The sequence below is a fragment of the Rattus norvegicus genome, chromosome 12 (genome assembly GCF_036323735.1).
Source record: "Rattus norvegicus strain BN/NHsdMcwi chromosome 12, GRCr8, whole genome shotgun sequence".
Taxonomy (NCBI): Eukaryota; Metazoa; Chordata; class Mammalia; order Rodentia; family Muridae; genus Rattus; species Rattus norvegicus.
In genome coordinates this window covers 13797147-13820974 of record NC_086030.1, presented here as the reverse complement: position 1 = coordinate 13820974, position 23828 = coordinate 13797147, and the positions used below count along the sequence as shown (strand labels likewise).

At 45.9% G+C, this 23828-nt stretch overlaps 1 protein-coding gene and 1 long non-coding RNA gene across 3 annotated transcripts in view; both read left to right on the top strand.

Moving 5' to 3' along the window:
- Hint1l2 (histidine triad nucleotide binding protein 1 like 2) overlaps positions 1-23828 on the top strand; it is an 865401-nt gene that overhangs the window by 826687 nt on the left and 14886 nt on the right. The gene's annotated exons all lie outside the window — the stretch shown is intronic.
- Positions 828-23133, top strand: LOC120095890 (uncharacterized). 2 transcript variants are annotated; one of them, XR_010056464.1, is made up of 4 exons: positions 828-3884; positions 16587-16744; positions 19017-19335; positions 20068-21892. It is a non-coding gene; the product is annotated as an uncharacterized LOC120095890 (long non-coding RNA). The 2 variants fall into 2 exon arrangements; XR_005491805.2 differs by having other exon boundaries at positions 834-3884; positions 20065-23133.

Here is a 23828-nt window from a genome sequence, read left to right as displayed (position 1 = left end):
ATATTTCTTGTCCCCCCATTCTCTTCTAGGTACCCTCTGTACACTCGATGACAAATTTCCCTTACTCTCTCTTTTGTGTGGTGTGTGTGTGTGTGTGTGTGTGTGTGTGTGTGTGTATGCACATGCCTCTGTCTGTGTACACATGTGTGTCATGTTCTAGGTTTTGTTTCTGTCGACTCTTGGGGTTTCCAGAAAGAAAAATGACCGGAGAATTCCACGTGGGAAGAATCATTGGAATGGTGTTGATGTGCCACCCCTGTAGTTAGCAAGTCTCAGGGCCGGTTGTTCAAGATGCATCCCCCCCACCCCCCCACACCCGTTTCAGCCAGTGGGTGGGCCCAGGGGCATGCTATACTGGCTCTTATGGGGAAGGAGAGGATATCTACTTGGGAAGGAAAGGGGTAGAAGCTCAAGATTGATAGCAGGCTTGATGAGGTCACCTCTCTCCTGGCTAAAAGATGGTCAGGGGACGGAGCACCAGCAGCTCTATTGTTTAGCAAACTCCATGGAACAGCAGGCATCCTTGTTTGTCCTGTGGCTAGCCTCCAGTGCAGGTCACTGCAGCTCAGCTTGCAAGCTACGGATGTCTCTGTTGAGCAGCAAACTGTTCTAGTTCAGATCCCCGGTGCCCAACCAAGAGGCTATCCCATCACCTTAGTGGGAAAACTTGTTGAGAGCTGATTGCCCTGGGATCTCCACTTATCTCCTTTGTTAACCTGAGCCTGGCTGCCTGGCTCTGTCTTTTGAAAAGGAATAAAAAAAAAAAAAAAAAAAAAAAAAAAAAAAAAAAAAAGACACGTCTGCTGCCCCCTTCTGGCAAAGCACGGAGCCTGAAACTAATGGCCAGTAGGCTTATGGGGCTGAGGAGCGGGGAGGGGGACTTGTGAGGGCGGGTCCAGGAGGGAGGCAGATCAGTGGGGGCCAAAATTGGAACAACTCAGCACATACAGTTTCAGAGACCAGCAATGAATGACAGGGGCTGGCCCAACCCTTCTCAGGTCTACAACAGAGCTGACAGAGCAGTGGGAAGCTCCTTTACCAAGGTCTTGTGCTACTGCTCCTGGCTTGGCTTGAGGAAGAGTCCAAGTGCTAAATCTTCCTAGACGACTCTACAGGAGGAGGAGGAACAGGAAGGCTGCAGTCGCCTGCTGTGGTTAGAATTCTGTCTCTTCTTTGCAAGGCCAGGAAGGGGTCCGTCTGTAGCAGGGTTCAGGGAGATCCGGGGAGAGACCAATTGGGATCTAAGCCCTTTGCTTTCTCATGGACACAGACTAAGCCTGGGTCCTTCTCCTAACTTCTCTGGAAAGTTAGGAGACTTGAGACGGAGTTCCCACGGCAGCTTGGTACGCGGAGGAAAGTCACACGTGCCAACTGGCGTCATCACTGTCCTTTTTGCAGTCAAAAAGATGCTCAGCAACTTTGATGGATTCAGCTGTGAAGTACTCAGAGGAGAGTCAAGAGAACAATGTAAATATGGGGAGCACCAGGCATTCCCCCAAATAAGCATATGCTTGCAGCATGAGTCTTTCCACAGCCCCATCCCCAGCCTCCATATTGTGAGCATCTTGCACACCAGTGTTTAAAGCCACATTATGTCTTTTCGGTAGAACCTGACCTCAAAACACAAGCCAAGCCGAGTGTTTCTGTGGGTGCTCTGCCACAGACTGCCATCTGTTCTCGTGCTGGAGGGAAGCTGGCTGCGTGGTATTTACGGGCACGCCGCTTTTCAGCTAACTTCCCACCTCCCCGAGGATTTCCCCTGTCCCTCAAGGGTGACTTTGGTTGTACTCGATTTTCTCCTAAATGCTGATTTGGGAATCCAGCCACGATGCTGTACGAAACATAACTGAAACGTGTGGTGTGGCCTTGCTACTGAGCTGTGCGCTCCATCGTGTCGTGTTTCTGTCGCAGTGTCCAGCATGCTGCATCTGTGGGACCAGGAGTGCATGGAGAATTCTGCCAGAGGACAGCTGAGATTGGGCTCCGGATGGGCCTCGATCCCTCTCCCGGAGATGATCTGATTATTTTACCTCAAAGCCGGGTCAAAGTGACAATAATGGTATCTTCTAATACTTCTTTGGAGTGTTCAATCTAACAACTGAATGCTCTCGTCGAAACACAAACAGTGGACACCCACATACGTTGCATCAGGCTGTGAACTTGGACCTTTCATGAGAATCACACAGTAAAACTCAGTTCACTCGGGGCTGGGGATTTAGCTCAGTGGTAGAGCGCTTACCTAGGAAGCGCAAGGCCCTGGGTTCGGTCCCCAGCTCCGAAAAAAAGAACCAAAAAAAAAAACAAAAACAAAAAAAAAAACAAAAAACAAAACAAACAAACAAAAAAAAACCCAACTCAGTTCACTTGATGAAGGATCTGTGTGAATGGATGAGTGAAGCCATATGCCTCCTCCACCAGGTAACTATGCAAGCCCTTCCCCCTTGACTCCCAGGGTCCCACTAACACACAGAAGACTCCGGAACTGAATTTGCAAGTCACAACTTAAGCCTCTTAGCTTTGACCTTGTTCTTTCATTCCTGACTTGGATTCCTTCCTGAGGGTGTCCTTAGAGGGCTACATTCACAGAAAGGAGGTTTTTGTCTTCTTTCTATATGTCCTATACCGAAGATAGTTAACAGGAATGGGGCAGTACTAGGGGCCCACCAGGATCTCAGTATAAGGGTCAATACCCTGAATCTGTTAGAAGAGAAAGAAATACGTTTCAACTTACAGGCAAAGATAAAGAGGAACTCAGTGGCACAGAATGGGACCAACGACTGAGTAGGGGAAGCTCATGAAACTAAAAAGCTTATGCACAGCCAAGGACACCACCATTTGAGTGAAGACACAGGCTGGAGAATGGGGAAGAATCTTTACCATCTATATCTGAGAGAGGGTCAGTATCTAGAACATGCAAAGAACTCAGAAACTTAAACATCGAGAAAAGAAAACAATGCAATCAAAAATTGGAGCATGGGGTTGGGGATTTAGCTCAGCGGTAGAGCGCTTGCCTAGCAAACGCAAGGCCCTGGGTTCGGTCCCCAGCTCCGAAAAAAAGAAAAAAAAATTGGAGCATGGAGCCAAACAGAATTCTCAAAAGAAGACACGCAGATGGCCGAGAAATACATAAATCTGGGTGTTCGACTTTCTTAGCCATGACAAAATGCAAATTAGGACTACTCTGGGATTTCATCTTGCCCTGGTCAGAATGGCTGAGATTAAAAATAAAACGAAAGAAAATAAAATAAGACCACTGGCCTAGATGTGTGGAAAAGGAAGCCATTCACTGTCCGCCGTTGCTAGGACTGCAAATACTGTGGGAACTGGCGTAGAGACTCTCACCGAAACCGAAGGTAGATTTACTACAGGACCCAGCCACACCCCTTCTGGGCGCATGCGCCGGATCATCAAACCCCTACTGCAGAGATCGCTGCTCTACGTTCTTTGTTGTCCAATTGAGCCAGGAAATAGAAAAAGCCTAGTGTAGGGTGGCTGAATCTTACCGGAAGTCTTCCCAGCTGGAGATTACTTCCACATGTGACTGTACATAGCCGTCTACATAATAAATATGTGGTGCATTTACTCCAGGCATGGCATAGTGAGGTATCAAGCTGGTGCTGCCTCCTTGCTGCCTTTCTTTCTTCCTGAATCAAGAGACAGGAAGGGAGATTTCCAAAACCAGACAGCACCGCGAGTTGTCTCCGAGGCAGGGGCAACTCTCAGTTCTCTGGTGCCTGCAGGTTCCTGGCAGCTGAAGCCTCTGAGGGCCCTCCCGGCACGGGCCATCTCCAGAGACTGAGAAGTGCAGCCAATCCCCTCTGCCAACACAAAAAGCTGCAAAGGTGTGGGAAGTGTAAACGAAACGCACTGTCGCCTCTGTCAAAGTAAGTATATAAAACAGGAATTTCTGTCTTTAAAGAAGTTTGTGGAGTCAACATTTGGCCAGAATGTCTCTTGATCCAACATTTTCCTGAAGTCAAAATATAACTTCAAACTTTGTGGTGGTTTGAATGGGTACGGCCCCCATAGATTCGAGTATTTCAATGTTTGGCTCACAGGGAATGGCACCATCAGGAGGTTTGGCCTTGATGGAGTGGGCGTGGCCTTGTCGGCGGAAGTGTCTCGCTGTGGGGGTGGGGCTTTGAGGTCTATGCTCAAATCGCACTCTACCCAATGTGGGATTAGTGTCGCCTTCTGCTGCCTGCTCATCAAGATGTAGAACTCTCAGCTCCTTCTCCAGCACCTTGTGTGCCTGCATGCTGCCATGATGATAACGGACTGAATCTCTATACCTGTAAACTGTAAGCCAGCCCCAATGAAATGTCCTTCATAAGGGTTGCCGAGGTCATGATGTCTCCTCACAGCAATAAAACCTTAACTAAGACAAACTTCATTCTCCCCGGCAACTGGACTCTTTTGAATTAGCTAATTCTGGAAGAATGTGAGGCTGTGTTCTCTGCTCAGAATGAGGCTTGGGCCCCACAGAGCTGGGATTAAAAGCCCAGTGGACCCCTGCTGGGTGTGCTTGATGCTATTTACTTTACGTGTTTGTGTGTGAGCCTGAGTGTATGTGCACCGAAAGCGTGCAGTGCCAGCAGAAGTCAGAATCGGGCATCGGATCACTCACAACTGAAGTTACAGATGGTTGTGAGTTGCCTTGTAGATGCTGGGAACCAAGCCAGGTCCTTTGAAAGAGCAGCCAGTGTTCCGAGCCATCTCTCCAGCCCCTGCTGGCTGGGTACTGAGCAACTTTGGACCCTTAAGCAGAGGAACACATTTGCTTTGCTGAGATGTTCTGTATCATGTGACCATTTATGGAGGAGACCACAGATCCATTCCTAACAAAGGGAACAGTATTGAGGGCCTTAAGCGGTGTGTGTGTGTGTGTGTGTGTGTGTGTGTGTGTGTGTGTGTGTGTGTGTGTGTGTGTGTTGTGAGCTTCCCATTCTTACAGGAGAAGCACAACAAAACCTGTGACCGAGTCTGGTCCTCAGCCTGAAAAGCATGGCATTTATGTCTTTGACCATTCTGTGAAGGAGTCCTTCAAGAACAGCAAAGCATTCTCACAAGCAATTCTTGGGGGCACAATTGTTTCCACTCAGAGACAGTGAGTTTGAGCCAGTTGTGAAAGGAGACCCCCAGATCCTTAGCATGTTTCCAGGAGGGGCGTCAATGCCCTGGCTTCCCTGGAGGTCAGTTCACGAAGCTGGCGGTCATTAAGATGGGCTTGAGAGGTGGCTCAGTGTCAGAGTGCCTGCTGCTCTTCCAGACAACACAGTCCTGTTCCCAGCAACCACATCAGGAGGCTCACAGCAGCCGAAACTCCAGTTCCAGGGCGTCCTCCCCACACTCTTCCCACAACGGAAGCCTCCAGTAGGTTTCCATAGACGTTTTTGAAAGTCTTTAGTTGGGGTTGGGGATTTAGTTCAGCGGTAGAGCGCTTGCCTAGCGAGCGCAAGGCCCTGGGTTCGGTCCCCAGCCCCGAAAAAAAAGAAAAAAAAAAAAAAAGAAAGTCTTTAGTTTTGTTTATCTCTCCTGCACCCCGACGTCTGCCCTACTCCCCCGTCCCCATCCCCACTTAAGCTACCCCTCTATCGTGACCTGTGTTAATTCTCCCTCCATTGAACGTGCCTCCCTCCCGTTCAGCCTCTTTCCACTTTCTATAGGTGCTTCAATTTGAATAGAAGTTTAAAGGCTCAAAGCCAAGATACTTGTATGAGAAAGAGCATTTGCTGTTTGTCTTTCTGAGCCTGGGTTACCTCACTCCACGCGATGGTGGGTTTTCTGTTCATTTTCCAGTTTTACCCATTTACCTGCAATTTTCATAGCATCGTTTTTCTTTACAGTCAAATAGAATTCTATTGTGACTATGGGCTTTATTTTCCTCAGGTACTCAAACACTTGATGGATGTCTAGGATGATTCCATCCCTGGCTGTTTTGAACTGAACAGCAGTGAACTTGGAGGAGTAAATGCCTGAGCTTTGCAGTAAGAAACAGAGTCCTTAAGGCCCTGAGTTCAGTCCCCAGCTCTGAAAAAAAACAAAAAAACAAACAAACAAAAAAAACCAAACAGAGTCCTTTGGGTACACCAAGCATGGTATCACCAGTTCGTGTGATATCATTTCTAGTTTTGGGGGACCCCCATACTGATTTGCAGAGTCATTTCACCAGTTTGTACAGCACTAACAATGAGGGCTCCTCTACCCCACAACCTTGCCAACATTTTTTTCTCCTGATCTTAGGCTTTCTGACTGAGGTAAGATGAGATCTCAAAGTAGTTTTTCATTTGTATGTTCCTGATGGCTAAGGATAGCAAATACTTTTTAATAAGAAAAAGATTTTTTTCAGCCTTCTATATGTTCTTCTATATGTCTTCCTTTGAGATCTCTATTCAGTTCTGTGCCTCAATTTTGAATTATTATGTTTTATTGGTGTTTTGTTTTTTATTTAGCTTTGTGTGTGTGCGAGTTTGTGTATTGAGTGAGTGTGTATGTGTCTGTGTGTGCATGTGCATGTTAGTGTGCATGTGCATATGTGTGTGTAAGTTTGTGTCTGTGTGTCTGTATGTGCATGTGTATCTGTGTGTGCACATATGTGTGTGTCTGTGTGTGTGTGTGTCTGTGTGTGTGCCTGTGTGAGTGTGTGTGTCTGTGTGTGTCTGTCTGTGTGAGTGTGTGTGTGTATGTGTGTGTGTCTGTGTGTGTATGTGTGTCTGTGTGAGTGTGTGTCTGTGTGTGTGTCTGTGTGAGTGTGTGTGAATGAGTGTGTGTGTGAGTGAGTGTGTATGTGTCTGTGTGTCTGTGTGTGTGTCTGTGTGAGTGAGTGTGTGAGAGTGTGTGTGTGTGTCTGTGTGAGGGTGTGTGTATGTGTGTGTGTCTGTGTGAGTGAGTGTGTGTCTGTGAGTGAGTGTGTATGTGTCTGTGTGTCTGTGTGTGTGTCTGTGTGAGTGAGTGTGTGAGAGTGTGTGTGTGTGTCTGTGTGAGGGTGTGTGTATGTGTGTGTGTCTGTGTGAGTGAGTGTGTGTGAGTGAGTGTGTGAGTGAGTGTGTGTGAGTGAGTGTGTGAGTGAGTGTGTGTGTGAGTGAGTGTGTATGTGTCTGTGTGTGTGTCTGTGTGAGTGAGTGTGTATGTGTCTGTGTGTGTGTCTGTGTGTGTGTCTGTGAGAGTCAGTGTGTGAGTGTGTGTGTGTTGTGTGTGTGTGTGTGTGTGTGTGTGCAGTTGTTTCTGTATTGAGGTGATGCATCCAGTCTTAGCTGAGCTGGGACCATGTTTGATACCCTAATCACACATAAACACATAATCACCACAAGACTGAATTTCAAGCACTATCCCGTTCATAGAGATCCCTGAGACAGCACAGTAAAAAACAAAACAAAAAAAAAAAACAAAACAAAACAAAAAAACTGTAGTGGGTTTGGCTCAATGCTTGTATTCTAATGTTATTTTGGGTCCCCAAAATTGTTTGCACAAGAGAGTCTGTGCTTAAGACCGTGCCCCAGTTGGCTCTGATTGGTAAATGAAGATGCCGGCAGCCAATGACTGGGCAGGGCAGACAGAGGCGGGACTTTAGGATTCCTGGGATTGGGACTGGGAGGAAGTTTGAGAAGGAGAGGAGAAGGAGAAGTTGGGAGAGTGTGGAGGAGAGGAGAAAAAAACCCATGCCTGAGAATAACGCAGGACAGAGAGGCATGGTCGCCGTGTGAAGGAGCCAGGAGAGCCCAGCCCAGCTGGGCAGCCCTCTGGGTCCAGAGCAGCCAAGATGGAGCACAGAATTTAGTAAGTAGTAGCTCGGAATCATCAGTGGGAGGAAGTGGAGGTTAGGCACTGGCCTAGCTATTGAGCTGTATATCATGTATTTGATAGGCATATATGATAGGCACATATAGCTGTGTTTGATAGGCATATCAGAATATAAAGGCTATGGCGTGTGTCTTTCATTGAGGCAGGTAGCAAACCCGACAATGGGATTTATTAATTATTTAATTCAGAAACGGCCAACATGACGGCTCCATGATAAATATGGTTAAGCTTTTTACTGTAGATATGAGAGAGAGAACCGCCAGAGGCATCTGGAAGAAGAGGGAGGCTATGTCTGGAAGACTGGACAATAATGGACATAGCTAGGGCTGGGGAAGCTAGGGTGGGGGAGGAGAGTGGAGATTGCAAGAGACAGAGAACAGAGAGTAGTGGGTATGACCATACATGGGACAGTTAGATCATGTTAGTGTAATGATGACCTGGTTATTGTTCTCATTTAGAAATTAATCATGGCATAGGAGATATGATTGTGTGTCAAGTTGACAAAGGGTGGACTTGTGGTAGCTATTCTTAATTGTCACGATGTCTCTATCTGGAGTTAACTAAAACCCAAATGGCTGGGTACATCTGTGAGGGATTTTCTTTTCTAAATTTAATCATTTGGGAATGAGAAGACTCACTTCTCATCTGGGTCTCTGAGGTGAGAAGATTAACCTTTGACCCAGATCTTTGGAGATGGAAAGATCCACCTTTAATCTTGACCACACCCTCTGCCAGCAGCCTAGATAAAGGACATAAGGAAGCTTGCTCTCTGCCTGCTTGCTGTCACTCTCCCTGGCTAGTCCATTCCTTCACTCGCATTAGAGCCCATTTCTTACGAATTATGACATATGTTGAAGACCAGCTGAGACTTCCAGCCTCATGGACTGAGTAATGCTGCATTCTTGGACCTCCTGATCAAAGGCAGCCATCTTTGGATTAGCTGGACCACAGCCTGTGAATTATTCTAGAACATCCTCTCTATCTATATTTAGAGATTCCTTCTCTAAGTTCTGTTCCTCTAGAGAACCCTGACTCATGAGAAGAGTGAAAGTGTGACTAATGAGAATTGCAGAGTCAGGGTGAAATCTTTGCTGTTACAAGGGGAACAAATGGGTACCTGTGAGAAGAGAAGTCTGGGGAAGTGAGAAGGGCCAGGAACATAGCAAGTGCTTGTGAGTAGGCACTGAGGGAGCCTGGAGGCCATGTGGGCTTTCATATGCAGCCACAGGTATGTGTCTATGGAGGCACATGTTCCTCTTCCCGGAGGTAAGGGAATGACTCCTTTTAACAGATGGGAACCAGTTTCACGAGTTCCCGTGGAGCGCTGGCTTTTACCTAAACCTCAGAAACCCCCAATACTTCGGGTTGAGCTCATTTCTGGATACACGGACTGCCTTTTGGAGTGTGGGGAACTGGAATTCTCTTTGGACCTGACACCAACCAACACTGTAAGTCTAGACACTCACATCCCATAGGAAAAACACAAGTAACAGAAAAACCAAGATGGCGCATCTCCTCCAAACATCAGCTCCTGAAGCAGTAATAAGTTAACTTGCTCTAAACTCCCCGGTGGATGGGTGGGTGTGCGTCCGCGCTCCTCGATACCCACCCCAATGTTCTGGATTCCCAAAAGAAAGACACACTTACACCCTTATATTTTAAATACCTTACACAGCCGGGCCACTCCCTAACTCCTCATGGCTAACACACCCTCCCCTCCGATATTCATGAGTTAATGCTTACTAACTCTGTGTTTTATCTTTGTTGCCCCCGGACCCTGCTGGGCAGTGCTCCTGGATCCACTTTCCCCCTGCACTTTCCCCCCTGTTGGCTGTCTCTCCCTCCTGTACTTTTCCGGAATCTCCGACATCCTTATTACAGCGGAATCCTCTCGTCCTCCTTCCTCAGTCCCTTCCCAGGAATCCTAAAAGTCCCACCGCTGTCTCCTTGCCCAGCTGTTGGCCACCGATAACTTTATTGACCTGTCAGAATCAACTGGGAACGTGCTCCATTTAGTCCTATGTGCGGGACACTACGAAGAGGTTTATGGGTAACATAATTAGAACGAGAACACAGGCCGCTGTGAGCACTCCTACAGTAATGCTGTCCCCAGGAAGACGCGTGAGAGGACACAAGGGGATGAACTCAGGGCATCAATTATAAATATGTTCAAGGCTCTCAGAGAAGATATGTCTACCCGACGCCTTACCCAGAGGAAAACTGCATATATAGCTGTAAAATAATTCCACAGATGCAGCATGATAGGTAGGAGGAAGCTTCCTGACAGGACAGGTTAGTCAGCTTGGTGTGAGTTATTCATGAGCAACTCAGGAGGAATCTTTGTCATCCCCCTAACTGCACCTGGGCACTGGGAGGAATACATACATACATATATATATGTGTGTGTGTGTGTGTGTGTGTGTGTGTGTGTGTGTGTGTGTGTGTGTGTATGTATGTGTATTTATATGTATGTGTATATATATGTATGTGTATATATATGTATGTGTATGTACATGTACACACGCATGATTCTCAGCCAACAGTTGTTTTCAGCATGCGAAGGGTAGCACAATTTCCTATCCAACTCAGCAAGGGGGAATCTGGAGTGTTGCTATATAATATAAAAAAATAAAAAAAAGTATGGTGTCTTTTATCCTGCTAGATCTAGCACCACAGTGCCCCAAGGTATCTGCTAGACATCTTGGAGGAAACACATCCCAACTCCACAGCGGTCCAGTGTCTCCTGCCGCCGCACACTTTGCTATACTCAAATTGTCACATAAAAGAACACACAACACAATAATCTTTGACCCAATTGATAAGATATAATTGCCCACCTAAACATACAAAGCCCGGTACCATCCATCCCTTAGGAACATTATTAACAACGTGTAAATACACAGAGCGGAAGCTTAACGTCAGCCTCCATTGTCCTGCCACCACGGCTTCTCTCTCTCTCTCTCTCTCTCTCTCTCTCTCTCTCTCTCTCTCTCTCTCTCTTCCTTTCCGTTCCAGTCTCCTCCTCTTCCTTCAAACTTCTCTCCCGCCCATCCTTCCTTCTCCTCCAATGACAGGCCTCCTTCTATCCTGTACCTGCCCCCCACCTGTATTTTACAAATTCAATGGGGAGAAGGTTCTGGTGAAGTCACCTGAGTTCTGAGTATGTGACTAGGCAGCTGTCCTTGGGGCAGTGGAATTAGCATCAAAATACAGATAACTCCAGGGCAAACCACAACACTGGTGGTTGTTAAAAAATCCTGTCCTGGGTTTCTTTACCCACTAGGTTCCAATGCAAAAATCTTTTCCTTCTGGATGCTTCTTTGTCAGTGACCTGGGAGGAGTAAACATCTACTGGCAGCTGACCTGGCCCGGTTTATTTAGTACACATACTGAGGCTATTGAGTCAGTGCTGTCACCTTAGAAGTGAGGAAGCTGAGAGGAATGAGGTTGAGCGTCTTGTTCGTCTTGTTCGTAGGGACGGGCTGGAGGTGCGGTGTCCCTGACCCACTTGCTGTTATGCCAGACTGATGTATTGTGGGCATGAGCGTCTCAGGACCCACACGCATCTGAATCAGCCTTCACCAGCTGGTAGCAGCTGTCGGCTGTCAGGAAATTACTTCCCTCACTGCCACAGTCAAGTGGGAGGTGTTAGCATTGGAGTGTGAGAGAACGACACCATGGTGCTACTTGAAAATTGATTATCTCTAAATTACTTTCTGTGTTACATTATCCCACAGGTTGTGGCAAGAATAGCCAGCTCGTCATGATACCAGTTTTGATGTTGTTCAGAGGACACACGGATGAAATCTTTCTTTCAAGTGTATGCTGCTCTCCTCCTGGGACATTTTCCTTTGGGCAGTGGGGGAGCTCAGGCACTGTGTGTGTCTCTGTTGACACCTCACTGTGAGCATGCTGGGATTGTACACATATGCTGCGGCATCCATCTTTATGTGGGTTCTGGGGACCTACACTCAGGTACTCGTGAGAGCATGGTTCTGGTCTGCTTTTTATCACTTTGATACAACAATGACTAAAGTCAACTTGGAGAAGAAGGGGTTTATTTGGCTGTCAGGTTACAGTTCATCATCCAGGGAAGCCAGGGCAGGAACCTGGAGGCAGGAACTGAGACAGGGACCAGGAGGAACACTGCCTATAGTTTATTTCACTGTTTCTGTCCAGCTACCTTTCCTATAGAGCGTAGGCCCACCTGCCTAGGGAATTGTACAACCCTCGGTGGGCTGAGCTCTTTCCACATCAAGTTATAATCAAGAAAATGCCCCACAGACCTGGCCCAGTCCTGTCAGATAGGGGCAAATCCGCAGCAGAGGCTCTTTCTTCCCAGGTCCCTCAAGTCTACAACTGAAGCTAAGTGTGACTCCCACAGAGCCATCTTCTCAGCCCCTCTGGTTAACTCTTAATTCCTCACTCCTTTATCGTCTTTTTCAGATGTCTATCAACCCAAGTAAGGCCTAACTGTTTCTTCCCTGGCACCATGCAGAAGCCTTTCACGCACGTTATTGCAGTAGCCATCATGTCTTTTTCAATCTCTCTTTCTCTTTGTGCTTGAATTGCCTCTTCCTTAGTCAGGCTTTCCTTCTCAGCCTCATGGCACATCAGCTCCCTAATGAGTCTTTCTGCACGGAGTTCCGTAGAAAAGTAAGCCTCGTTAGCACCCCTGTTTGCAAAGCCTTCCAAGGTTCTGTCCTGTGGAGGAGTCAGGATCTCAGATGCTCTGTTTGATGTGCCATTATTGTCCTTGCGTCATTTCCAGGCATGTCCTCTGCTGTCCCCCAGAAACACTCCAGTCCACTGACATGCCCAGTCCTCAGCCCTCAGCTGTCACCAGCTTACCTGTGCCGTGTACTGCCTTTGTCCGCAGTGTTCCTCATCCGTCCATCCACCTTCAATTTCCTTCCACCCTCCAAATGCTTTACGATTTCGTCTCGCACACACTCTCCATTTCCTACGTGGCGCTAGTTCATTTTCTCTTTCTTTTGAGCATTATCCAGCTGGCCTCTGCTTTTTGTGTTTCGACCTAATGCTGTTCCAGCTTTATAAGACGCAAAAGCAGTACATAGTGTATATTGCTGTGGTTTCGATTTGAAGCATTGCCCCAAAGGACCCTTAGCCTTCGGTACCATTGAGAGGGGCTGGAATCTTGAGGCGACAGGACCTAGCCATTCCTCCTTTCACTTCCTGACCTTATCAAGCACACAACTTCGTTTTGAGCTTCAGTCACGATGCACCGTGCTTCCACAAGCTCAAACAATAGAGCCGAGTAACCAGCTAGGGATGTGCATCCCGGCCCTCCCTGCTGGGAGGATCCCAGCCAGCCACGTGATCAGAATAAAACAAGCCACAAGCTTACAGTGTTGCCACACTAGAGCTTCCAGAGCGCCAGGAGGGGTCTCAGTTACATTTTCAACCGACAGCACTTTCAACTTATGATGAGTCTGCAGAGGTGTATCTCACCCTAGATCAAGCTGCGTGTACACTGTTAGCCAATCAGGTAGCAAGCACACGAGGTAAGAACTGAGGTCTCCCGCCTCGCCTGTGCCATCTAACGGAAAGATTTATTAGCATTATTGAGATTTCGGGGACACTTTGTGCATTGCGATGTCATTTCAAAAACCTTATTTTGTTTTATGTATATGCATGTTTTGCTCACTTAAGTATCTAGGCACCACTTGTGTTCTTAGTGTCCACAGAGGCCAGAAGAGAGCATCGAACCTTCTGGAACTGGAGTGAACTCCATGTGGGTGCTGGGAACGGAACCCAGATCTTCAGAAAGAGCAGTGGCTGGGTCACCTCTCCAGCTCCCTGCAATGACATTTCAAATGCATTTGGTCAGTGGAAAGAGAAGCTAACTTTCTGAGGGTCATAGAAAACTTGACACCAGACTTCCTATCCAAGTAATAAATCCAATTAAGAGTATGTGGTTTTTTTTTTTTTTTTAACAGATGTGATATTGGTTTTTCATTTTTTTTCTGCTGGTTGTTTCCAGGCAACCTTGAACTCGTCAAATACTAAAGTATAAACAAAGATCGTGAAATGCATGGCCTTGCTTTGAAAAATCCTGTTCTCGACAGGCTAGATACACGATTCCACTTTATGACTAGACAGTCGTTAAAGGTCACTTCCTTTCCTCATATTGATTTTTCTTGGTTTATTTTAATATGAAAACCTCAGCCAGGGAAGAATTTTTCATTTCAAATAATTTGAACCCCAGCTTCACTCTTGTGACAGCTTGAGAAATTGTTTGAACTTTCTATGCTTTGATTTCTCTCTCTCTCTCTCTCTCTCTCTCTCTCTCTCTCTCTCTCTCTCTCTCTCTCTCTCTCTCTGTCTGTCTCTCTCATAGTCATACTCGGTGAGGCGCTGGGTGCCAGGAGGCTGACGAGGTAATGGACTGATAACAGTACTGTTTATCACTGCCGTCACTATAAGCCTCATGGTAAGGGCCCAGGGGAAACACAACTCTTGCTATCTCTGATGCTGGGAGTCTGCACACTTCCCTCGCCTTTGGTCTGGGCTGCCTGCCATGGTCAGTAATAAGCATGCAGTTTCAGCCGGTTCCTGGGGCACACATTCTGCAATTTGTGCTTTCTTTCATGAAGTAAAGTTAGAATGATCGAATCAACTTTTCTTCCTTCCGGATTCTTAGTCACATGCAAGCACGTCACCCCCTTTTACCCTAAGCCTGAGATAATTTTTCCCCTCCTAGGAGGCTGGACCAGGGAACCCTGGATGGTGGTGTATTGTTGGTGTTGATGGTGGCTTTTGATGGTGGTGTGATGGTTGGTCGTGGAGTTATCTATTTTGATGTTAATTGCACTGCCCCAAGGACTGTTGTCTAGACACGTACTCAGGACTCAGGTGACTTCACCAGAACCTTCTCCCCATTGAATTTGTAAAATACAGGTGAGGGGTTGGTACAGGATAGAAGGAGGCCTGTCATTGGAGGAGAAGGATGGTCGAGAAAGAAGTTTGAAGGAAGAGGAGGAGACTGGAAGGAAGAGAGAGGAGAAAGAGAGAGGAGGGAGAGGGTGAGGAGCCATGACAGGTGACGTTTAGGTGGGCAATTATATCTTACCATTTGGGTCAAAGATTATTGTGTTGCGTGTTGTTTTATGTCACAGTTTAAGTGTAGGAAAGTGTGTGGTGGCAGGAGACACTGGGCCGCCTCAGAGTTGGGATGTGTTTCCTCCAAGATACCTAACAGATCTCTTGGGGCACTGAGGTGCTAGACCTAGCGGGATAAAAGACAACCATACTTTTTTTATTTTGTACATTTTACAACAACAGCAGTGAGCATAGCTCCTGGCAAGTTTCAAGCAAATGAAATAGACGCATGATGTTGACCTTGGCGTTGAGCCCTGATCACCATCCAGAGCTGCATTCGGAAGCTTCCAGGCACCCATGAGCACAGCAAAGGAACAACCATCTCTCCTGTGACAATCGCCAGACTCCTTCCTTCTCGGGGTGGCACTGGGGTAGAACAGATAACGCATTAAAGTGAATGAATCCACCTCAGCTCGTCACTGTTTTTGCAAATCCTGGGGAGGCTCAGACAAATCTCATGATTGGCAGGAAAGGATCTCTGTAAGGAGAGAGAGCATGCTAGCGCAAACCTGTAACCTCAGCACTCGGGAGGCTGAGTTGGGGGGATAGAGTCTGGATTTCACCGTGAGTTTGAGGTTGCCCTGGATGACAGCATGAGATCCTGTCTCTGGAAGCCCTCAAGCAGAAAATAAGAACAAAGGAAAGATGGACCATTAGATCCATTAAAGCACTGCCTCTTGCCCACAAGGTAGAGTCATTATATCTCACCAAGAAATGCCATTTCAGAAGGAAACGTGTATTTTTTCTGCTATGACATAACGTCATTTTTTTGTGTGTGTGTGAGTAAAGTAAGATTTGAGCTTTTAGGACAAAAGATGGCTATTGGGCAACCCCAGTAGGATGGAACTACCAGTTTCCCAATACGCCAGTTAAAGACACGTGAACCAAACTTTCCAAAAACCAACCAATGCTACCAGTATTAAAGAGTGTACAGGGCTGACTGGTGGAGTAGAACTTCATGGCTGTGGGAAATTGGAAGAGTATACATTTGGAGCAGTTTTCCTCAGCCTTGTCTCAAGTCTTTTTCACAGTCCGATTAAGTATCTTAGATGAATGGTATTCTCATGGGATCTTTGGAGTACTCAGAGTCTTTTAAGTACAAGGTCATGTCGTCTGCGAAAAGGGCAAATTCTACGTCTTCCTTTTTCTATCTGGCTTGTTTTTTCCCCCCTCCTCTTGTCTTATCGACCTGGGTGACTTCAAGTACTGTCTTGAGTAAGAGAGGAGAAGGGGCACCTCCTTCTCTCTTTCAGAGCCACATGTTTAGTTTTCCTCATTGAGCATCATCGTGCGAACGATAAGGTTGCCCTGTTTGACCTTAGTTCCCTTGGATCTTTTATCGCGAAGGGATGTAGAATTATGTCAAAATTCCTTCTCAGCATCCGTTGATGTGATTGCGTGATTTCTATCCAAGCACCCTATTACCCGTCTTGATTTGCATATTTCAAACCAAATCTGCATCCCCGAGATGAAATTAACACTGCGCACGTTCATTTCCCCCAGAGTCTTCTACTCTTCTAAACGACTGTTTTCAAAGCACTCCCCCAGTGACTGGGTTCCGGTGGAACCTGGGTTAGCTCCTCGTTCTCGTCTTTGATGTTCTTTTTACTGAGTTCTTTGTTTCCGTGTTCATTTGCGGCTTTGATCTGTCGTTTCCCTTCTAGGCCATGACCCTATCTACCCAGGAGTAATGCTGCCTTCATGGAACGAGCTGAACTCCTTTCTGTTTTATGCGACCTTTGAAGGAACTTTGTTAGCCCTCCTTTGAAAGTCTGGCAGGACTCATCAGGATCTGTCTGCGCCTGAGTGTTTCTTACATAAGGTAATTTTCATTAAAGCTCAAAACTCATTGATGGTTGTGGCTGTTTGTGCTGTTTATATCCCTTTGCTTACGTTCAGTAGATCACATGTGTCTACAAACTCATGCATTTCGCAGAGTCTTCTAGTTTCCTAAAGTATGTTTTCAACGTATTCCCTAATGGCTGGGTTCCAATGGAACCTGTAATAACTCTTCGTATTCATCCTTGATTTTATTAACTTAGGTCTTCTCTCTTCTTCTGTTAGCTAATTAGAGACAATGCTCATCAAGTTTGGTTGTTTTTCCCTGTCCAACTATTTGATTTATTCTACGTTTTTTTTTTTTTGCACTTTAGTCTCAGCTTCATTAATTTCTGTCATGACCTTTAATATTTCTTGCATCTACTGTTTAGTGTTTGATTTGTTCCCGTTTCTCTCAGACACGGGGTGCATCATTAGGGCTGTTTACTGAAGTCAATTCTGTGTTGTTTTTCTTTTTTAAAGTAAGCACTCAAAGTTACAAACTGCTTTGCTTAGAACTGCTTAAACTCTATCCCAAAGGGTCTGTAAAGTTATAGTTTCAGTTTTTACTAGACTCTAGGAACGTTCCAGTGCCCTCCCTTATTTCTTCAATGGCTGACCCCTGGTTACTCCCGAGTGTGCTGTTAAGTCTTCAGGCAGTACATCGTTTGTACTTTATCCCACAACTTTTCGTTTTGTTTCACTAAGGTCTGGTAAGTTGTACGGACCTGGCCTGATCCTTTTGCATTTGGTAAGACTTGATCTGTGGCCGGTAGGGTTATGTGTTTAGAGAAGGTCCCGAGGGTGGATGAAGAGGTGTGTTCTGTGTGTTGGATACTCTGTCACCTGTGTGTTTTCTTTGTTAATGTTTGGTTTGAAAATCCTATCTGGAGTCGAGAGTGGGGCACGAGAATCACCCACTGTCACTGTGCACTGCCTATCTAACCTATCATGTCCATTCGCGTTTGTCTCTTGAGACTAGAAGCCCCAGCGTCTGGTTCATCTATGCTTACAATCATTGTATTTTCTCAATGAATTCTTCCCTCTGCTAATATACGGGGGCTTTGTGTTCCAGTTTGTTTTCTGCTCTTGTGATAAAAATGCGCTGACAAAAAGAAAGGGTTCCTTTGTCTTACGGTTCCAGGTTACAGCTCATTATTGTGGGGATTGAAAGCATCACACCCACAGCCCAGAGCAGAAAGAGCAAACACAGGCATCCCCACATCCCCGCATCCCTGCATCCCCGCATCCCCGCATCCCTGCATCCCCACTTCCCTGCATCCCTACATCCCCGCATCCCCGCATCCCTGCATCCCCACTTCCCTGCATCCCTACATCCCTGCATCCCCACAGCCCCACATCCCCGCATCCCCGCATCCCCGCATCCCTGCATCCCCACTTCCCTGCATCCCTACATCCCTGCATCCCCCCAGCCCCACATCCCTGCATCCCCGCATCCCTGCTTGCCCACTTGCTGCTCCACAAGCTTTCTTCATGCATTACAGTTCAAACTTCAAAATCAAACCAAACCAAAACACTCCACATTTTAAACGTTGTGTGCATTCTGGTATATGATAGTGTAGGGTTTTGGGATGTATATTTTATTTCCCTCCTAGAAGATTTCCTCTATGTTAATTAATTTTTAAAGAACAGTTCTGATGTGTCCATCCCTGGTAGACTATGATGGTTATTCTTGGTTGTCAATATATCTGGAATGAACTAAAACCCCAAAATTGGAGGGACACATCTGTGATGGCTTTTTGTTTAATTTGAGGTGGGAAGAACTATTTTTAATCCAGATCTTTGAGGTGGGAAGACAAACCTTTGGCCTCTGCCTTTTCACTCCTCTTGGCCTCAGACTAACTCTGGCATCATTTTTAATCTTGTGGCTCCTTCTCATTCTCTGGCTCATTCTGTCGTCACTGGTGTCTAGCTCGTTTTCTCTTTTCAACCTGCCTCTGAAAAACTCTCCCAGTTAATCTGCCTCCTCCTTTCTCTCTGTGCTGCTCACTCTTAAGTAGCCTTTCTCCTCTCTGCTCTTGTGAGAGTTAGGCATAGCCCATTCTGTCAAGTCTTTCTCTGATTCATCACTTCGCCCACCACTCAATTAGCCATCACTTTCAAACATGGGTGCTTCCTTCTACACACTAACTTTACCTTCGTTGTTTGGGACTAACGGTGTGTCCTAAGGGTGTGTCTGTATTCCAGCAGAGGGATTAAAGGTGTGAGCTAAGGCTGAGCCACACTGTGACTGGAAACAGTTTTTTTTTTTCTAGTAGACAACAGAAACTCAGGGTTCAGAATGTGAGCAAATATCCTGCAACAGGAAGAATTTCCTCTTCTTTAATCACCGCTAACCACACCTGCTGCCGGAAGTCTATGCAAGGACACGGGAGGAGGAAGCTTTGGCTCTTCGCCTGCTTGTCTTGCCTTGTTAACAAGTCCACTCCTTCACTGGCATTAGAGCCCACTTCTTCAGGATTCCAGTATCTATGAAGACTGACTGAGACGCCCAGCCCTGTGGACTGAACAACTACTGGATTTTTGACCTTCCATTCACAGGCAGCCATTGTTGGATTAGTTGGACTACAGCCTGTAAGTTATTCTAATAAATCATTCACACACACACAGACACACACATGCACACACACATGTGCGCATGCACATGCAAACACTCACACACATACATGCACACACAAGCACATGCGCACATGTACACACACATGCACACACACACACATGAGAGCATACACACACACTGACACATGCACACACGTACGTGCACACACGTGCGCATACTCACACACATACAGGCACACACACGCACACACATGCACACGTGGCACACACACACACACACATTTGTTCTATGAGTTCTGTTCCTCTAGAGAACACTGACTAATACATGGAACCAACATGGATAACTAAGCACTAAGAAAATTCTAGTGGGGTTGGGGATTTAGCTCAGTGGTAGAGCGCTTGCCTAGCAAGCATAAGGCCCTGGGTTCGGTCCCCAGCTCCGGAAAAAAAAAAAAAGAAAATTCTAGCATTTTATTTCACGAAGGGCTGGTTTGGCCATTCCGCATCTAGCTTTTTGTTTTGTTCTGTTTTGTTTTTGTCTTTTAGACAGGGTCTTACTACAAATCCCTGTGTGGCTTGGGCTTTGCAATGCAGGCCAAGCTTGCCTTGAACTCATGTAGGTTCACCTATCTTCGGCTTCCGATTAAGCCCGTGTGTCACCATGTCAAGACCTCTGCTGCTACTTCCTTCCACGTTGCATGAGTCCTTACCGTCTCACGAGTGTTTCTTTTTCACTTCTCTCAGCAGGAAACCTGTCATAACCAATACGTCCACTTCATGGCAGTTGCTTCATGCCTACCTTCTCCTCCGTGTGGGAGCTTCAGAAAGCTGGGCGAGCGCCTGCCTTCTCATGGAGCTCTGGACACACGGCATCCAAGACAAAATGGAGCAGAATGGACACCGGTGGTATCAATACTATCCGAGGATGGGAGATTGGTATAGAAAGGGAGAAGCTGCCTGACAAGAGTCCAGAAGGCTTGCCAAGATGGCCAAATTCTGGTTCAAATGATCCAGCTGTGTAAAAATGGTTTTGTTAAGACTTAAATCGTATGATCTGGGAGGGAATCTACCCACTGTCTTTGTTGCACTTCTTTTTTTTTTTTTTAAGATTTATTCATTTATTTATATAAGTACACTGTAGCTGTCTTCAGACACACCAGAAGAGGGCATCGGATCTCTTTACAGATGGTTGTGAGCCACCATGTGGTTGCTGGGAATTGAACTCATGACCTCTGGAAGAGCAGTCGGGTGCTCTTAACCGCTGAGCCATCTCTCCAGCCCCTTTGTTGCACTTCTTTAAAGGGTATATATGTGAGACGTTCTTGTTGTTAGGACTTGAGCTCTTGGGAGTCACAGTCCACTGTGTGGGGAAACCATCATCAGCTTCTTTGTTGCTCCCACTGCAAGGCGTGTGCAGACCAAACATTACCCCAGTTGCTATCATCTACAGAACTCTTATTAACATAACTACTCTTTTAAAGTTAATCTTTATTAACTTAAAAGGAATTTATTTATTTTTACTCTGTGCCTTTGGGTGTTTTGCCTGCATGTATGTGTGCGTACCATGTGTAAGCCTGGCGCCTGTGGAGCCAAGAGAGGGCGTCAGATCCCCTGGAACTGGAGTTACAGATGGTGGTGAGCTGCCATGTGAGTACTGGGAACAGAACCCAGGTCCTCTACAAGAGCAGCCAACAACCTTATCTCTGAGCCACCTCTCCAATCCATGCCCTATGGATTGCTTATTTATGTTCAAGTTGAACTACACACTTTGTCTGCTTTATTCACAAGTTTACGGACCGTGCCTAGAAGACACCTTTATACCTGTTTTACAGATCAAGGCTGCTAAAGCTATTCAATACAGATAATAAGCAATAGAGCCTCTCCCTCCCTCCCTCCCTCTCTCTCTCTCTCTCTCTCTCTCTCTCTCTCTCTCTCTCTCTCTCTAAGACAGGGTGTCTCTGAAACTCAGTCTATAAACCAGAAGAATTACTTACCTCTGCCTCCAGAGTGCCGAAATGAAAGGTGTTTGCCGCCACTGCCCACCGATAATGGGGTGAGTTTAAACCCAGTAGTTTTAAGTAATCTTTCCTGGGACTGACTGTACAGAAACTGGTGTTTTTATACTGTCAGCATGTGGCTTGTGTACACCAACAGTCCTACCAAGTGGAGATATAAAGAGTTAATCTTTCGGGTCTGTTTTGCTGTAAAATTTTGCAAGGGGAAGAATGAGGAAAGGAAAAACACACCTGCTGGCGTGGCGCTGTCCGCGGTCCTGAAAAGGAAGCTCGCCAATAAGGCTTTAATGAGCTTATCAAAGGAAGGAACAGGGGAAGGCAGAAACGCCTGTGTTAATAAAGATCTCGCTGCTATTCCCTGGGTCTTTAAAGTAATTAAGCATCCTCTCCTCCACTGCTGAGTGTGAGGTTTATTAAACAGATCAAGCCAGTGCTGACTGAAGGTGTGGGCAGATTTGCTCAGACGTCTCTACCACCACACTCCCAAAAAACTCCTCACTTTGATGCCAGTAAGGAATGTGTGCTTACACTTTTGAATAAAAGTTTTCGAATCTGAATTACAGATCGTTTTATGTGACATGTGTTCTTGGGGGTTGACTTTCCAAATGTCACCCAAGATACCAAGATTAATTTAAGGAGCTCTCTGTGAAGCCACATAAATCCTGTTGTTTGTAGCCACGTTCACTTGCACCTTCCATTTATTCATAAGAAGGCATTACTTCACGTATGTTCACATCAAAGGATGGAAAAATACTGTACAAATGCTGATATAAGCAAGAGTTTCATTTTCACCTTAATTGTTTAAAACATTTATTTATTTATTTATTTATTTATTTATTTATTTATTTATTTATTGAACGTAATGTACACACTGCTATATGCACATGGAGGTCAGAGGAAAACTTGAGGGAGTGGGTTCTCTCCTTTCGACATTTAGGTCCTAGGTGTCAAACTCAAGTAGTCAAGTCAAGTGGCTAAATCCACTAGCCATCTCGCTGTCCCTAGTAGCACTTTTTGAAAAGATGGAGTTGATGCAGGATATGTGGAAACATTTAAGCTAAGCATGCCTCCTATGTCTTTCTGTCAATCATGGCTTGTTACAGAATCTTGAAACACTGTTTCTTATCATCCTCAACATGGCCCCTACTGTGTAACTCACAAAATCACATTAATAAATAACCTGGGATCTTGACCTCTTTTTCACTCCAACATGATTGACAAGTTTTTTTTCAAAAATGGTCATAAGGAGATGGGGCTGGAGTGATGGCTTAGTAGTTAAGAGCACTGACTCTTCCAGAGGACCTGGGTTCAATCCCCAGCACCAACATGTCAGCTTACAACTGTTTGCAACTTGAGTTCTGGAGTTCCATTCTCTTCAAACAGATACACATGAAGGCAAAATACCAATGTGCATAACATAAAAATAATTAATTTTTAAAAGATATAAGGAGATTTTGCCTACTAAATACATTAAAAGACTCTCTAAATATACATATATATATATATATCACCCACCCAACTCATTATAAACTATAGCCTACATATATGCTAATAAGTGTACATTTGACCATAATAAAAGTTCAATTCTAAAAGGAACAAATAGTAAAAAGGTATTATCTAGGTTCACTTATGGTTATTTGAGAATGTTTTCTCTCTCTCTCTCTCTCTCTCTCTGTCTCTCTCTCTCTCTCTCTCTCTGTGTGTGTGTGTGTGTGTGTGTGTGTGTGTGTGTGTGTGTGTACTCAAGTGGTAGCTTCACATATGGGAGGGGCTCTTTCAAATAAACCTGGATATATATATATTTGAGGGTGAGACTATTTGCATGAGACCAGAGATCATCTACACCTCCTCCTTCTGGAGGTTGAACCTGAACAGTTTGCAAAGAGAAGTCTTCAATCTTTGAAGCAAACTAAGATGGGAATTCCTAAGCCAACCTACAGTCCGGGCTTATCCAGCTCTAAAGACTGGAACAAACTGTAGGAAGGTAGAAACGTTTTTCTTTCGATTTTTTTGACACAGGGTTTCTCTGTGTAGCCCTGGATGATCTGGAACTCACTCTGTAGACCAGGATGGCCTTGAACTCACAGAGACCCACCTGCTTCTGCTTTCTGAGCACTGGAATTAAAGGTGTGCACCACCTCTGGCCATTGATGGAAACATTCTCAATCCGTGGGTGGAAAGACAGATCACAGAGCTGGAGGCCTGGGGTTTTGCACTGGGCTCTTTGGGTTCCCAGAGCATTTGTAGTTTAGGAGAGAGTGGAAGCAGTAACCTAGACAGGGCAACATCTTCCCAAGAGACTGCAACTGCAGCAGAAACTACTAGAAGGAGCGGTGAGTCCCCAGAACTCAAGGTAGATGCATGGGGCTGTCCAAGCTGGGGCAGCAACCAGCTCGTGCAGAGTGAACAAACACCAGGGATGGCAGCAAGGGTCTGAGGAATGCATCCATCGCTCATCCGGGATAGGTGGAAGAGCTCCCAGCTCCATGAAGT